The sequence below is a fragment of the Triticum urartu genome, chromosome 2, assembly GCF_003073215.2.
Source record: "Triticum urartu cultivar G1812 chromosome 2, Tu2.1, whole genome shotgun sequence".
Classification (NCBI taxonomy): domain Eukaryota; kingdom Viridiplantae; phylum Streptophyta; class Magnoliopsida; order Poales; family Poaceae; genus Triticum; species Triticum urartu.
This window is the reverse complement of record NC_053023.1, coordinates 96990820-97008446: the sequence shown is the minus strand read 5'-3', so window position 1 is coordinate 97008446 and position 17627 is coordinate 96990820. Positions and strand designations below refer to the sequence as shown.

The window sequence follows — 17627 nt, the reverse complement described above, 5'->3', positions numbered from 1 at the left end:
ATCTGCGTGCCGGGTGAAAACCCTAGATCCGGTGGTAAAATTTCGTCTAAGTCCCTGATATTTTTAGTTCATATACCCATGTTCGCGGCTCCGTAACTTTGCATCCGTAGCTTCGATTCATGCATATAGCATATCAAAATGTTCATCTCAGAGAGTACATCATATCATTCCATTGCATCATTTTCATTTGAGTTCATCCTGATGCCCGAAATGCTGTTATAAGAGGGCTACCTGAGTTAATTGTCAGATCTGCTACTTCGTTTAGCACTTTTGTCATTTTTGCCATGATTATTGTGTGCATGATATGCCCATGATTTCTACATGTGTTTTGTTAAGGGTTTTGTCATCTTTCCAGAGGTGCAACCCATGTATTTTTAGAATGTGTGTGGTGACTTGTGCAAGCTTGCAAAGTGGTGCACTTGCTAATTCTGTTTTCAGGGAATTAGTGATTTCACTAAGTCCTGAGGCTGTTTATCTCATGATGCCATATGTTCTTGTTGTTTCCTAGTGATCCGTGCCCCTTTTGAGGATGCTCAGTAAGGGAGTTTTGTTAATATTGTAGTGCTCTATCCATCCATGTATTTATTTGCAATTATGGAGCACCCTAGCTTGAGTCAATCGAGCTCTACTTTTGCTACTTTGTGAATCTGGGCAGATTGTCAACTTGTTTGCAATTTTGCCGGTGATGTTGTAGTTGATCTGTGCATGCTATGCTATTGTTCTTGCCATGTCTAGCTTGAATTTTGTGACTTCTTTATGGGTGTATGCTTGTCTTGCCATGACTTGCACCGTAGTGAGTGCATCGAGCTCGTAAACATGCCTACTTGAGTTATATTTCAGCATGTGCCAGTTTTCACTAAGTATGAAAACTGATTATGTTTTTGCTATGTTCACGTGCTTGCAATTGTATTTTCTGATCCTTTTTTGCTCAAGGTCACTAAGGGACTTTTGTTAAGCTCTTTGAGTAGCTCCATGCCATGCTTTACTTTGCCTTGTTCAGATCCTGTAGCATGTAGTTTTGTTGCTCCGAAGAGGGCTACCTGATCTGAAATTCCAGACAATTGTTAATTTCACTAAGTCTGAGATCTGTTTGTCATTTGCATTTTTGCCATGCTTGTTTGAACCCACTAATGGACGAATTGGCCGTAGCTCAGTGCTAGACTTTTGTTAAGCATCTTGTGTGCATCCCTTTCATGTATTTTTTTGTCATGTTTGGTTGCTGTAGCATGTTCATTTCATTGCATTTAGATGCCTACTTGCTGTAAATCGCAGACCGGTGTCATTTTTCAATCGCTTGCCATTTCCAAACCGTAACTCCGATTCCGGCGTTCCTTATATCGTTTTCAAGAGATTTCATCTCATCTTTCCAGTGGCACACTTGGTTTTCCAAGTTGAGGCCAGGTTCATGCATTTCCTGCCATATCTTGCATTTTGCATCCCGCATCGCATCCCGCATAGCATATCATCATTTCATCATATTGCTTGGTCTTGCACGCGGTTGATTGTATCCTTGTTGCTTTTTTATCTTGTTTGGGTAGAGCCGGGAGACGAGTTCTCTAACTAGGAGCCCGTTGAGTTTGCTTTCGAGGATCCAGTCAACTCTGACAACTGTGCAGGCAAGATGATCTTATCCTCGAAATCACTACTATCTTTGCTATGCTAGTTTGCTTGCTCTTTGCTATGCCATTGCTACGATGCCTACCACTTGCTTGCAAGCCTCCCAAATTGCCATGTCAAACCTCTAACCCACCTTGTCCTAGCAAACCGTTGATTGGCTATGTTACCGCTTCGTTCAGCCCCTCTTATAGCGTTGCTAGTTGCAGGTGAAGATTGGAGCCCGTTCCTTGTTGGAACATCTTTTATTTACTTGTTGGGATATCATTATATGGCCATGTTATCTTAATGCATCTATATACTTGGTAAAGGGTGGAAGGTTCGGCCTCTCGCCTAGTGTTTTGTTCCACTCTTGCCGCCCTAGTTTCCATCATATCGGTGTTATGTTCCCGGATTTTGCGTTCCTTACGCGGTTGGGTTATAATGGGAACCCCTTGATATTTCGCCTTGATTAAAGCTTTTCCAGCAATGCCCAACATTGGTTTTACCATTCGCCACCTAGCCTTTTCTTTCCCTTGGGTTCTGCAGACTCAAGGGTCATCTTATTTACCCCCCCCGGGCCAGTGCTCCTCTGAGTGTTGGTCCAACCGAGCGATGTCCGAGGCTACCAGGGGCAACTCTGGGCTGGCCTACCCGACGTCTGGCTCATCTGAGTGTGCCCTGAGAAAGAGATATGTGCAGCTCCTATCGGGATTTGTCGGCACATTCGGGCAGTGTTGCTGGTCTTGTTTTAACCCGTCGAAGCGTCTTGAATTACCGAGATACCGAGTCTGATCGGAACGTCTTGGGAGAAGGTCTATTCCTTCGTTGACCGTGAGAGCTTGTCATGGGCTAAGTTGGGACTCCCCTGCAGGGATTTGAATTTTTCGAAAGCCGTGCCCGCGGTTATGGGCAGATGGGAATTTTTTAATGCCTGGTTGTAGATAACTTGAACCTTAACTTAATTAAAATGAATCAACTGAGTGTGCTACCGTGACGGCCTCTTCTCGGCGGAGTCCGGGAAGTGGACACGGTGTTGGAGTAATGTTTGCGCAGGTTGCTCTCTAGTTTCTCGCTCGTGCTTGGCCTTCTCTTCTCGCTCTCTTTTGCGAATAAGTTAGCCACCATCTTTGCTAGTCGCTTGCTGCAGCTCCACATATTTACCTTGCCTTACCTATAAGCTTAAATAGTCTTGATCGCGAGGGTGCGAGATTGCTGAGTCCCTGTGGCTCACAGATTACTATTACACCAGATGCAGGGCCCGATGTTTCCACTCCAGGAGATGCGTATGAGCTCAAGTGGGAGTTCGACGAAGACTCTCAACGTTACTATGTTTCTTTTCCCGATGATCAGTAGTGGTGCCCAGTTGGGGGTGATCGGGACCGTTGTCGCATGTTGGGTTCTCCTTTATTTTGGCGCCGTAGTCGGGCCATGAGTGTTTGGATGATGTAATTTTTGTACTTGATTGACGTGGCGAGTGTAAGCCAACTATGTTATCTCCCCTTTGTTTATTCATATTACATGGGATGTTGTGAAGATTGTCTAACTTGCGACATATGCCTTCAATGCGATTATGCCTCTAAGTCGTGCCTCGACACGTGGGAGATATAGTCGCATCGAGGGTGTTACAAGTTGGTAATCAGAGCCTTCCCCGACCTTAGGAGCCCCATTGCTTGATCGTTTTTAGCGGCCGAGTTGTGTCTAGAAAAATGTATTGAGTCTTTAGGAATTATATATCGGAGAGTTTAGGAATTCTTTTTACTTCCCAGTCTCCTCATCGCTCTGGTAAGGCATCGTGACGTAGAGTTTTGACTCTTCTCTCCTCAAATTTTCACTAAATTTTTTTTAGGATCACGCGGGTATCTTGGAATCGTTCTGATGGTTTTATGATGAGAACATTGACTTGGTGCCTCCTGTCAGGGGTTTAGTGGAAGTGTCCCGGGGAGTTGAGCTCTGAGGTGTTGTCATCATAATTTTATCGTTGCAATTCTGGAATACCTGAGTTAGTACGCCGACATCGAGAATCTCTTTTATGCAGTTCGTTGGTGAGATAACCTCGACGCCACCCAGTACTGGGGCAGGAGTTCGGGAGTATCGCCATAACTTGTATAATGGATGCTTTTCAAAGGTTGAGGTAGATGGTTTCCGAAGGTTTCTTGGTTATGTGTTGAAGGATGGATACAGCTGGATGTAGGATTTGCTAGTTTGGGTGAGATATTATGCTTCCCCTGTATCCCCAACACCTGATTGCATAACCGGAAAGGTTCGGGAGTTTTATAGGTGGGAATTCTTGTAGCTCTAGTTCTTCTTCCATGAATATTGGTTTGAGATTGGGATTTCTTACCGATTATTCGTTCTTGATCCGTACCTTGTTGATTTATTTCTCTACCTTAATTCTACGTGGCTTCTCAATTTATGGATATGTGACCATTTCAAGAGAAATGCATTCGGTCATTTTGTTCGGATATGAAGACTATATGTTGCAATTTTCATTCCGTTGGATTCAGCTTCAATATTTGTCTGTCAATGTGCTAATGGTGGTCAACCTCTTCAGGATGGCTCCTCCAACGCGCACGACTCCGAATCCTGATCCGCCACCACCTCCACCTCCTCCGGAGGCATGGCAAGCTGTGATGGCCGCAACCAATGCAAACACACAGTTGATCATGCAAATTCTTCAAGAGCGCAACCAAGGGAATGAAGGCAGCAATCAGAATCACTTTGCTACACTCAACCAGTTCCTTGCTAACGGGCCAAAGACTTTCAGCAATTGTGTTGAGGCAACCGATGCTGACGATTGGCTAGTGGATCTGTGCAAGCATTTCGAGTGCAGTAACGTCAGGCCTGAGGACTTTGTCAAGTTCGCTTCCTTCCAACTCAAAGATCAAGCTGCAGAATGGTTCCAGCAGTACAAGGACTCCAGAGGTGGACGTGCTATCACTTGGGATGATTTCCGTCGAGATTTCCGAGCTCATCATATTCCTCAAAGCGTGGTTGAAAGCAAGCGTGAGGAATTCCGCAATCTGAAGCAAGGCTCTTTGTCTGTCTATGACTACAACAAGTTGTTTTAGAAGCTCGCCCGCTTTGCCAAGAAGGACGTCCCTGATGAGAAGAGCATGATATACCAGTTCAGGGGTGGTCTTAGAGAAGAAATTCAGCTAGCTCTTGTTCTCTTTGAACCCTTGAGATACGATGAGTTCTACAACATGGCACTGAAGCAAGAGGCTGCTCAGTTGAGGTGTGATGCTTCCAAGAAGCGAGTCAGAGATGTTACTCCTTCTTCCTCTACACAAGTGGCCAAGCAGTAGAAGTATTGGCTTCCTCCTCCTCCGTTCCGTCAACCGTATCAGCAGAAGAGCAAAGGTGGTAGTGGTTCTTCCCACCCACGCAACCCTGGCTTTCAGAACAAGACTTTGTCTCAAGCTCCAAGATCGAGTGCTCCGTACCACCGTCCGCTTTCAGAGGTCACGTGCAACAAGTGCCAACAGAAGGGTCACTATGCCAACAAGTGTTTCAACCAGAGGCGTCTTCCTCCTCCTCCTCCTGTCAGATCGGCAAGTACAGTTGTGGTCAAGCATAACCCCAAGTCCGCCAAGGTCAACTTGATGAATGCAGCTCAGGCAGAGAACTCGTCAGATGTGATCATGGGTAACCTTCCTATTAATGATATTCCAGCTAAAGTTCTTTTTGACACGGGTGCATCGCATTGTTTTATCTCGAGGCCATTTGTTTCTAAGCATGAGTTGCCTTTGCAAGATTTGCCTAGACAGTTATCTGTTGTTTCTCCGGGTAAATTCATGAATGCAAGCGCTATTGCCCCAGATGTTTCTATCACATTGGGCGATTACAAGTTTCTCTCTTCTCCGGTGGTTCTTGGTAACTCGGATATTGATCTTATTCTCGGAATGGATTGGCTTTCTAAGCACAAGGCACATCTTGATTGTGCTGCCAGGCAGATTCAATTGACTCATTCGTCTGAGGATGTAATTGTCTTTGCTGCTCATGATGATACCATTCGTCTGTTTTCTCTCAATGAGAAGGGTGAATTGGATGCCATCTCGCAAATTCCAGTCGTTTGCGAATACCAAGACGTCTTTCCAGAAGAGCTCCCAGGAATGCCTCCGCACCGGCCAGTTGAATTCGTTATTGATCTTGAGCCTGGCACGGAACCTGTGTGCAAACGTCCTTACAAGCTCGGACCTGAAGAGTTGAAGGAGCTGAAGAAGCAACTCGATATTCAAGAGAAAATGGGTCTCATCCGGCCTAGTTCTTCTCCGTGGGGTTGTGGTGTTCTTTTTGTGAAGAAGAAGGATGGAACGGACCGACTTTGTGTTGATTACCGTCCAGTGAACAAGAAGACCATCAAGAACAAATACCCACTTCCCACCATCAATGAGCTATTCGAACAACTAAAAGGTGCTCAAGTATTCTCCAAGCTTGATCTCCGTATGGGTTATCATCAGATTCAAATCCGTGAGCAAGATATTCCCAAGACGGCTTTCAGGACAAGCTTTGGTTCATATGAATACACTGTCATGTCTTTTGGTCTCGTCAACGCTCCTCCGACGTTCTCTCGCATGATGAATTTCATCTTCAACGCCTACACCAATGACTTCGTTTTGGTCTATCTCGACGACATTCTGGTTTTCTCCAAGAACAAGGAAGATCATGCCAAGCACTTGCGTTTGGTTCTTGATAAGCTCAGAGAACATCAGTTCTACGCTAAGTTCTCCAAGTGTGAATTTTGGCTCGATGAGGTTCTTTATCTTGGTCATATCATCTTTGCCAAGGGCATTGCCGTGAATCCTGAGAAGGTGTCCGCAATTGTGAATTGGGAACCTCCTCAGAACATGAAGCAACTCCATAGCTTCCTCGGTCTCGCAAGCTATTGCCGAAGATTCGTCGAAAACTTTTCTAAGATCGCGAAGCCTCTCTCAAATCTTCTTCAGAAGCACGTCAAGTACGTTTGGTCTCCGGAGTGTGACATTGCTTTCAACACTTTGAAAGAGAAATTGATCACTGCTCCAGTTCTCACTCCGCCTGATGAATCCAAGCCGTACGAGGTCTTTTGTGATGCCTCTCTCCAAGGTCTTGGCGCGGTATTGATGCAAGAGAAGAAAGTTGTTGCTTATACCTCTCGCCAGTTGAAGCCTAATGAGAAGAACTACCCCACTCATGATCTCGAGTTGGCGGCAGTTGTGCATGCTCTTTTGACTTGGAGACATCTTCTATTGGGAAGAAAAGTGGACATTTTTACTGATCACAAGAGTCTCAAGTACATCTTCACTCAGCCTAATCTCAACCTCAGGCAAACTCGATGGGTCAAAATGATTCAAGAGTATAATCCGAGTATCGAGTATACTCCAGGCAAGGCCAATGTGATTGCGGACGCTTTGAGCAGAAAGGCCTACTGCAACAGTCTGATTCTCAAGCCTTATCAACCCGAGCTTTGTGAAGCTTTCCGCAAACTTAATCTGCAAGTTGTTCCTCAAGGTTTCCTCGCCAACCTTCAAGTCTCTCCTACCTTAGAAGACCAGATACGCCAAGCCCAGCTTCTTGATGCTATGGTGAAAAAGGTGAAGATTGGGATTGCCAAGAGTCAGTCCAAGTACAAGTGCTACCGCCTTGACGACAAGGATACTTTCTTCTTCGAGGATCGTATTGTTGTACCCAAAGGTGACCTCCGTAAAGTGATCATGAACGAGGCTCACAATTCTCTCCTCTCCATCCACCCTGGGAGCACGAAGATGTATCAGGACCTCAAGCAAGCTTATTGGTGGACTCGAATGAAGCGTGAGATCGCTCAATTCGTGAATGAATGTGATGTCTGCAGAAGAGTGAAGGCAAAACACCAAAGGTCAGCTGGTCTCCTCCAACCTCTTGCCATTCTAGAATGGAAGTTTGACCACATTGAAATGGACTTCGTGACTGGGTTTCCAAAGTCCAAGCGTGGCAATGATGCTATATTCGTTGTCATTGACAAACTCACCAAAGTGGCTCATTTTCTGCCTATCAAAGAGTCGATCACTACAGCTCAATTGGCGGAACTCTATACCTCTCGTATTGTCTCTTTGCACGGTATTCCTCAAGTGATCTCTTCAGACCGTGGCAGCATCTTTACCTCGAAGTTTTGAGATTCGTTGCAGAAGGCCATGGGCACGAACATCCGCTTCAGCACAGCTTTCCATCCTCAAACTAGCGGTCAAGTCGAGCGTGTCAACCAGATTCTTGAAGATATGCTCAGGGCTTGTGTGATCTCCTTCGGCATGAAGTGGGAGGATTGTCTTCCTTATGCTGAATTCTCCTACAACAACAGTTTTCAAGAAAGTTCGGGCAAGGCCCCATTTGAAATTCTGTATGGCAGGAAGTGCCGTACCCCTCTCAACTGGTCTGAAACCGGTGAACGTCAGCTTTTGGGTAATGACTTAATCACAGAGGCAGAAGAAATGTGCAAAGTTATTCGTGATAACCTTAAAGCAGCCCAATCCCGTCAGAAGAGCTACTATGATAGTAAGCACCGTGATTTGGCTTTTGAGATCGGAGATCATGTTTACCTCCGCGTCTCTCCTATGAAAGGTACTCGTCGCTTCGGTATCAAAGGGAAGCTTGCCCCTAGATACGTGGGACCTTTCAAGATTGTCAGCAAGAGAGGTGACCTCGCCTATCAACTCGAGCTTCCTTCAAACTTTGCAAATGTTCATGACGTGTTCCATGTCTCTCAGCTTCGAAAGTGCTTCAAGACTCCTGACTGCACCGTCAACTTCGAGGACATTGAGCTCCAAGAAGATCTCTCTTATCGTGAGCACCCAGTTGCTATTCTTGAAGAGACCGAACGCAAGACTCGCAACAAGTCAATCAAATTTCTCAAAGTCAAGTGGTCACACCATTCCGACCGTGAAGCTACCTGGGAACGCAGGGATCACCTCCGTTCTGAGTACCCGGCGTTCTTTCAGTCCTAGATCTCGGGACGAGATCCTTTCGTAGTGGTGGAGTGTTGTAACACCCCGGATATAACTTTCCCTATTCGTACTCCAACTCTTGCCGTTTCCGGCGTTAAGTTATATTTATTTTCTCGGGTTCGGGTTTTTGTCTCCGTGTGTTGTTGTCATTGTCATGCATCTCATATCATGTCATCATGTGCATTGCATCTGCATACGTGTTCGTCTCATGCATTCGAGCATTTTCCCCGTTGTCCGTTTTGCATTCCGACGCTTCGTTCTCCTCCGGTGGTCATTTCTAGCTTTCTTTCGTGTGTGGGGATTAAAAATTTCCGGATTGGACCGAGACTTGCCAAGTGGCCTTGGTTTACTACCGGTAGACCGCCTGTCAAGTTTCGTATCATTTGGACTTCGTTTGATACTCCAATGGTTAACCGAGGGACCAAAAAGGCCTCGTGTGTGTTGCACCCCAACACCCCTCCAATTTGGCCCAAAACCCACCTAACTCTGCTCCATCATCTAGAGCGTTCGATCACGACCGCGTGGCCGAAAACCGCACCTCATTTGGACTCTCCTAGCTCCCCCTATGCCTATATATACACCCCCCATTCCAAATTCGCGGATCCTCTCCCCTCTAACCCTAAAACAAATCTCCTCGCCGCCGCCGGACATATCCGCCGCCTAACCGGACACGTCCGCCCGCCGTAGCCGCCCAATCGCGCGCCGCCACGTGGGGGCGTGCCCACTTCGCCGCGCCGCCGCCCGCGCGGGCCCGCCAGGCCCAAGGCCGGCCCCCGCGAGCCCGCGAGCCGAGCCGCCCCGCGCCGCCTCCCTCCTCGGCTCCGGCGCCGCCTCCGCCTCGGCGCCGCCGCACCTTCGCCGCTCCGGCCGCCGAGCCGCCATCGCCGCCCCGCCGCAGTTCCTCGCCGGCCCCGCCGCCTCCGGCCGCCGCACCGGCCTCGACCGCGCTGCCCGCCGTGCGCCGCCGCCCGCCGCCGCCCGGGCCGGATCCGGCGTAGATCCGGCCGGCCCCTTGCTCCCCCGGCCACTCCGGCAAGCTCCAGCCCCGCCGGTGAACAGTGCGCGCTGCCGCCTCGATCTGCGTGCCGGGTCAAACCCTAGATCCGGTGGTAAAATTTCGTCTAAGTCCTTGATATTTTTAGTTCATATGCCCATGTTCGCGGCCTCCGTTAACTTTGCATCCGTAGCTTCGATTCATGCATATAGCATGTCAAAATGTTCATCCGTAGCTTCTGATCCTTTTTTGCTCAAGGTCACTAAGGGACTTTTGTTAAGCTCTTTGGAAGTAGCTCCATGCCATGCTTTACTTTGCCTTGTTCAGATCCTGTAGCATGTAGTTTTGTTGCTCCGAAGAGGGCTACCTGATCTGAAATTCCAGACAAGTGTTAATTTCACAAAGTCTGAGATTTGTTTGTCATTTGCATTTTTGCAATGCTTGTTTGAACCCGTTAATGGAGAATTGGCCGTAGCTCAGTGCTAGACTTTTGTTAAGCATCTTGTGTGCATCCCTTCCATGTATTGTGTTGTCATGTTTGGTTGCTGTATCATGTTCATTTCATTGCATTTAGATGCCTACTTGCTATAAATCGCAGACCGGTGTCATTTTTGAATCGCTAGCCATTTCCAAACCGTAACTCCTATTCGCGTGCCTTATATCGTTTTCAAGCGATTTCATATTCATATTTCCATTGGCACACTTGGTTTTCCAAGTTGAGGCCAGGTTCATGCATTTCCTGCCATATCTTGCATTTTGCATCCCGCATCGCATCCCGCATAGCATATCATCATTTCATCATATTGCTTGGTCTTGCACGTGGTTGATTGTATCCTTGTTGCTTGTTTGTCTTGTTTGGGTAGAGCTGAGAGACGATTTCGCTAACAAGGAGCCCGTTGAGTTTGCTTTCGAGGATCCAGTCAACTCTGACAACTGTGCAGGCAAGATGATCTTACCCTCGAAATCACTACTATCTTTGCTATGCTAGTTTGCTCGCTTTTTGCTATGCCATTGCTACGATGCCTACCACTCTCTTGCAAGCCTCCCAAATTGCCATGTCAAACCTCTAACCCACCTTGTCTTAGCAAACCGTTGATTGGCTATGTTACCGCTTCGTTCAGCCCCTCTTATAGCGTTGCTAGTTGCAGGTGAAGATTGGAGCCCGTTCCTTGTTGGAACATCTTTTATTTAGTTGTTGGGATATCATTATATGGCCATGTTATATTAATGCATCTATATACTTGGTAAAGGGTGGAAGGCTCGGCCTCTCTCCTAGTGTTTTGTTCCACTCTTGCCGCCCTAGTTTTCGTTCATATCGGTGTTATGTTCCCGGATTTTGCGTTCCTTACGCGGTTGGGTTATAATGGGAACCCCTTGATATTTCGCCTTGATTAAAGCTTTTCCAGCAATGCCCAACATTGGTTTTACCATTCGCCACCTAGCCTTTTCTTTCCCTTGGGTTCTGCAGACTCAAGGGTCATCTTATTTTACCCCCCCCTGGCCAGTGCTCCTCTGAGTGTTGGTCCAACCGAGCGATGTCCGGGGCTACCAGGGGCAACTCTGGGCTGGCCTACCCGACGTCTGGCTCATCTGAGTGTGCCTTGAGAAAGAGATATGTGCAGCTCCTATCGGGATTTGTCGGCACATTCGGGCGGTGTTGCTGGTCTTGTTTTAACCTGTCGAAGCGTCTTGAATTACCGAGATACCGAGTCTGATCGGAACGTCTTGGGAGGAGGTCTATTCCTTCGTTGACCGTGAGAGCTTGTCATGGGCTAAGTTGGGACTCCCCTGCAGGGATTTGAATTTTTCGAAAGCCATGCCCGCGGTTATGGGCAGATGGGAATTTGTTAATGTCCGGTTGTAGATAACTTGAACCTTAACTTAATTAAAATGAATCAACTGAGTGTGTTGCCGTGACGGCCTCTTCTTGACGGAGTCCGGGAAGTGGACACGGTGTTGGAGTAATGTTTGCGCAGGTTTCTCTCTAGTTTCTCGCTCGTGCTTGGCCTTCTCTTCTCGCTCTCTTTTGCGAATAAGTTAGCCACCATCTTTGCTAGTCGCTTGCTGCAGCTTCACATATTTACCTTGCCTTACCTATAAGCTTAAATAGTCTTGATTGCGAGGGTGCGAGATTGCTGAGTCCCTGTGGCTCACAGATTACTATTACACCAGATGCAGGGCCCGATGTTTCCACTCCAGGAGACGCGTATGAGCTCAAGTGGGAGTTCGACGAAGACTCTCAACGTTACTATGTTTCTTTTCCCGATGATCAGTAGTGGTGCCCAGTTGGGGGTGATCGGGACCGTTGTCGCATGTTGGGTTCTCATTTATTTTGGCGCCATAGTCGGGCCATGAGTGTTTGTATGATGTAATTTATGTACTTGATTGACGTGGCGAGTGTAAGCCAACTATGTTATCTCCCCTTTGTTTATTCATATTACATGGGATGTTGTGAAGATTGCCTAACTTGCGACATATGCCTTCAATGCGATTATGCCTCTAAGTCGTGCCTCGACACGTGGGAGATATAGTCGCATCGAGGGTGTTACACAATCTAGCATAGCAAAGATAGTAGTGATTTCGAGGGTATGATCATCTTGCCTGCAAAGTTGTCAGAGTTGGCTGGATCCTCAAAAGCAAACTCAATGGGCTCCTCGTTAGCGAACTCGTCTCCCGGCTCTACCCAAACAAGACAAACAAGCAAACGGAACACAATCAACCACGTGCAAAGCTCAAACAATATGATGCAAGGATGGTATGCTATGCGGGATGCGATGCGGGATGCATATGCAAGATTTGACAAGGAATGCATGAACCTGGCCTCGACTTGGAAATCCAAGTGTGCCACTGGAAAGATGAGATGAGATCGCTTGAAAACGATATAAAGAACGCCGGAATCGGAGTTACGGTTTGGAAATGGCAAGCAATTCAAATATGACCACGTTCTGCGATTTACAGCAAGTAGCCATCTAAATGCAATGAGATGAACAAGCTACGACACCCAAACATGGCACCAAAATACATGGCAGGGATGCATTCAAGATGCTTAACAAAAGTCTAGCACTGAGCTACGGCCAATTCATCCAATAACAGGTTCAAACAAGCATGGCAAAAATGCATATGGTAAACAGATTTCAGACTAAGTGAAATTAACACTTGTCTGGAATTTCAGATCAGATAGCACTCTTCGGAGCAACAAAACTATATGCTACAGGACCTGAACATGGCAAAGTAAAGCATGGCATGGAGCTACTCAAAGAGCTTAACAAAAGTCCCTTAGTGACCTTGAGCCAAAAGGGATCAGAAAATACATTTGCAAGCATGTGAACATGGCAAAAACATAATCAGTTCTCAGACTTAGTGAAAACTGGAGCATGCTGAAACAGATATCAAGTAGGCATGTTTACGAGCTCGATGTACTCACTACAGAGCAAGTCATGACAAGCTAAGCATACATCCATCAAGAATACACAAAATGCAAGCTAGGCATGGCAAGAACAATAGCATAGCATGCACGGATCAACTACAAGATCACCGGCAAAATCGCTAACAAGTAGACAATCTGCCCAGATTCACGAAATAGCAAAAGTAGAGCTCGATTTACTCGAGTTAGGGTGCTCCATAATTGCAAACAAAGCCATGGATGGATAGAGCATTACAAGATTAACAAAACATCCTTACTGATCATCCTCAAAAGAGGCACGGATCACTAGGAAACAACATGAACATATGGCAACATGAGATAAACCGGTCAAGGACTTAGTGGAAATGCTAAGTCCCTGAAATCAGCATTACCAAGTGCCTCACTTTGCAAACTTGTGCTAGTAACCACACACATCATAAAAATACATGGGTTGCACCTCTGGAAAGATGGAAAAACCCTTAACAAAACATATGTAGAGCTCATGGGCATATCATGCACACAATAATCATGGCAAAAATGACAAATATCTAAATGGAGCAGCAGATCTGACAATTATCTCAAGTAGCCCTCTTCTAACAGCATTTCGGGCATCAAGATGAACTCAAATGAAAATGATGCAATGGAAAGAAATGATGTACTCTCTGAGATGAACATTTTGATATGCTATATGCCCAAAACGGAGCTACGGATGCGGAGATATAGCATGATGAAAATGGACATATGAACTAGGGTTAGGGATAAAAAGTCAACCTGAGATCCAGATCTGGATCCGGGGGTACTGTAGCAGGCACGGTCGCCGAGGATGGCCGGGGCGGCGCTTGCCGGCGACGAAGGGTGGCGAGGAGGCGGAGGCGGCGGGCTCGGACGACGGGGCGGCGTCGGGCAGCGCGCGACGGCGCCGGGGCGGCGGAGGCGAGGTGAGGCGGCGGCGAGGAGGTCCAGCCGGCGGAGCTCGCTCCGGCCGGCAATGGCACGGCGGCGGAGCGGCGAGATCCAGCGGCTGCTGGCGCGGCGGCGCGGCGGAGAAGAAGAGGCGGCGGGGCGGCGCGGATCTGGCCCGCGCGATCGACGGGGAGGGCCGGCCTCGGGCCCTCGCGGGCCGGCGGCGGGAGCGGCGATGTGGGCACGGGCAGCACCACGTGGCGAGCTGCGATTAGTCCGGGCGGGGCGGCGGACGTGTCCGGGCGGGGCGGCGGACGTGTCCGGTCGGCCCGAACGTGTCCGGCGCGGGCGCGAGGTGGGGATCTAGGGTTTTGGAAGAGGGTTCCGCGAATTTAGAGGAGGGGTCTATATATAGGCATAGAGGGAGCTAGGAGAGTCCAAATGAGGTGCGGTTTTCGGCCACGCGATCGTGATCGAACGCTCTAGATGATGGAGAAGGTTTTGGTGGGTTTTGGGCCAAAATGGAGGGGTGTTGGGCTGCAACACACACGAGGCCTTTTCGGTCCCTCGGTTGACCGTTGGAGTATCAAACGAAGTCCAAATGATACGAAACTTGACAGCCGGTCTACCGGTAGTAAACCAAGGCCGCTTGGCAAGTCTCGGTCCAATCCGGAAATGTTCAATCCCCACACACGAAAGAAAAATAGAAATGACCACCGGAAGAGAACGGAGCGCCGGAATGCAAAACGGACAACGGGGAAAATGTTCGAATGCATGAGATGAACACATATGCAAATGCAATGCACATGATGACATGATATGAGATGCATGACAATGACAACAACACACGGAGACAAAAACCCGAATCCGAGAAAATAAAATAACTTAAGGCCGGAAACGGCAAGAGTTGGAGTACATATTGGGTAAGTTACATCCGGGGTGTTACAGGCTTCTCTTGCCGTCATCACTTGATGCATCATCCTCATCATCATCATCATCCAAATTGATTGTTCGCTTTCGTTTGTTGCTCAAATGCAAATCATCCAATCTTCACGCTTCTTCCATTTCTCATCATCCTTCAACACTTCATAGCAATGAGGCAAAGCAAATACCCTTCCTTTCTTGATCTTCCCCTTCTTGGTTTTCCTCTCCTCTTCTTTGAACAAGTTTTGCGCAATGTTGAACTACATGAAAACAAACCAAGTTAGCACCAACAACAAGTAGATGAGCATGTATGATGAATATGTATGAAATGCCACTTACTCTATCGTCATCATTTGTGCCACTTGGGTTCAACTTGTCAACCGCCTTTTGACAGGCCGCCCACCTTTGACAATCCGAGTTGATTGTCGACCACCGGGACCTAAGTGATCGGCCGGAGCGGTCAATTCCACTCACGCTGCGAACATCAAAGTGTTCCTTCATCCGAAGCCAATAAGAATCTCTACTTTGATCACCTCCAACGGATGGATCCCTCGACACTTGCAACCAAGTATTGCATAGTAAGATGTCATCGGCGTTGCTGTAATTGCCCGCTCTTCCTTTCGGTGCGTCGACAATGCCCTCACCCTCCTCGTCCACCTCGAACTCATGGTTTTCGAAATGCATGTCATTGATTTGAGACCAATGCGAATTGTTGGAGCCAACACCCATCGTGGACATGTATGCATCATCATTGAGACTACAATTTTTTTTGCACAATGCAAATAAGCTATCTATATGTGAATGCATTCAAAAAATAACAAAGAAATGAAAAGTTAGATTTTTTTACCTTGGAGGCATTTCGTCGAACATGTTGTGCGCGCCGGCCGCCGGCTCAACGAGTGAGCTCACCGGCGCTTCGGCAGCCGTCGCGCCCGTCGCACGCCCCGCAAGCTTCTTCCTCCTCGCCTTGGAGGTGCCGGAGCCGTCCGCCGCCTTGTTTTTCTTCGCCGATGTCTTGCCCTTCTTTGGCGGCGCCGCATTGGGGAGCTTTGAGGAGGAGGGGGCGGCGGCTCGGGCCGGCGCCGGCGCGGCGCCACCCGCCGCCGAGGTCATCCACGGCGGCATGAAGAGGCCGCGCGCGAGGCCGATGGTCGGAGGAGCTCCGGCGGAGGCAAGGCCAGCGCCACCCGGGCTAGGGTTTGTGGCGGCGGCGGCGGGGGGGGGGGTCGCGGCCATAGGACGGGGTGAGCGGGGTGCCGGCGCGTGCGTCCATGGGTGCGGGTCGCCGGCGCCAGTGCGCGCGGGGCTTTGGAGCGGGAGAAGACAGAGCGAGCGAGTGTGCCCCGCGCGGAAGCGGGCGCCGCAAATACACCGTGCGGGGTACCGCTTCCTGCCGCGCGCCCAACTGCTTATACCGCGCGCGCGGTTATTGCGCGCCCGCAGGAGCCATCCGCCGGATTGCGCGCGCGCTAAAGTGGGTCTATTTACGGCGCGGCGCCTGTTTAGCGCGCCTGTTGGAGATGCTCTAACATATTGGGTGTTTGGAGAAGCATGGTTGGTCACATTCTTACTTGCAATTTTTGGCAATTATTTGTAGATGTGGCTAGGAAGATTGGTATAAGGTGGGAACCTAAGGAGCCAAGGAGGTACCATTGTGCCAATCGCATATGCCATTACGCCTCCCTTCTGAAGTCACTATATATTGCAAATCATGTACTCTTCTTAAGAGAGGTTTCTACTCTCTGAACCTTGCGATCCATCTGGCTCGAGAGTGGCAGAGCTAACCGACAAGGTAAAGGATCACCGCCGGGAATGGAAGACAGGGGTGGTGGTAGTCCAGCAAGAGTGATCTCTGTTAGGTTGATCTGCTCCGTGAGGGCCCAACGGTCCACCGGACCCGAATTTTTTGAGACAACCGGGCCCTTAGATCCATGTCCTGATTGGGGGTGCCAACCCTCTTCTGGTTGGTGGGCCCCTATGACCCGCGCATATATAAACTGAGGTGGGTCCAGGGCACGACCAACGAAGTTCGCCGCTGTCACAACCTCATCGAAATCCCGTACCAATTTAGGGTTAGCGCGGTGCTCACGGGAAGCACACCACCGCCGCCACAACATCACCATTGCTGCTGGTTCAAGCTCGCAAGGCAAGGCAGAAGGTAGGTTTATCAGATGATCTAGCCTACTCCGATTCAAAGGATCTAACAATGGTATCAGGCCATGCTAGGCTAAGATTTTCGGTACAAAGAATTGTAGAGAAAGAAAGACACCTCCCTCCCCTCAAGAACCCTATACAGGGCAAAGTAAATCAGCGGAGAAGGGCCTCGGGCCTCACCGGCAAAGTTGCGCCGCCGCAAGGCCGCGCCAGTTCCTCTCGATCATAAACATCTCTATCTTAATATATACAGATTAATCTGTATGTGGTGAGAATCCTCAAAAAGAGCTCGCTGAAGATTCTTGGAAGAAAAAAAACATATTTGGAATGTCTTCGTTGAAAATGGCAAGTCCAAGCATGTTAATATAAGCTTATAACGACATAGAACCAGTAAGTCAAGATGGCCGAGTTGGTCTAAGGCGCCAGTTTCAGGTACTGGTCCGAAAGGGCGTGGGTTCAAATCCCACTCTTGACAATTTCAGTTTTTAGTTTTTTCTTTTCGTGAACCCTCTCTTCAGTTAAAAATAATACCTCTCTCACACGATTCTTGTTTTCGTGAACTGCCATCGCTTCGTCTGCCATTTGCCTCGGAGGAGTTTCTTCTTGCTTGTTTTATGCGAGGAGTGCAGGTGGCAACCGATTCACTCTTCAGGCAAGGCAAACAATCTCAACTCCTTCAGCTCCCTTGTCCATGGCC

General features: G+C 48.4%; 1 non-coding gene across 1 annotated transcript; it reads left to right on the top strand.

Moving 5' to 3' along the window:
• The first annotated feature begins 17324 nt into the window (after positions 1-17324).
• On the top strand, positions 17325-17405 carry TRNAL-CAG. The gene has a single exon. It is a non-coding gene; the product is annotated as a tRNA-Leu (tRNA).
• The last annotated feature ends 222 nt before the right edge of the window (positions 17406-17627 follow it).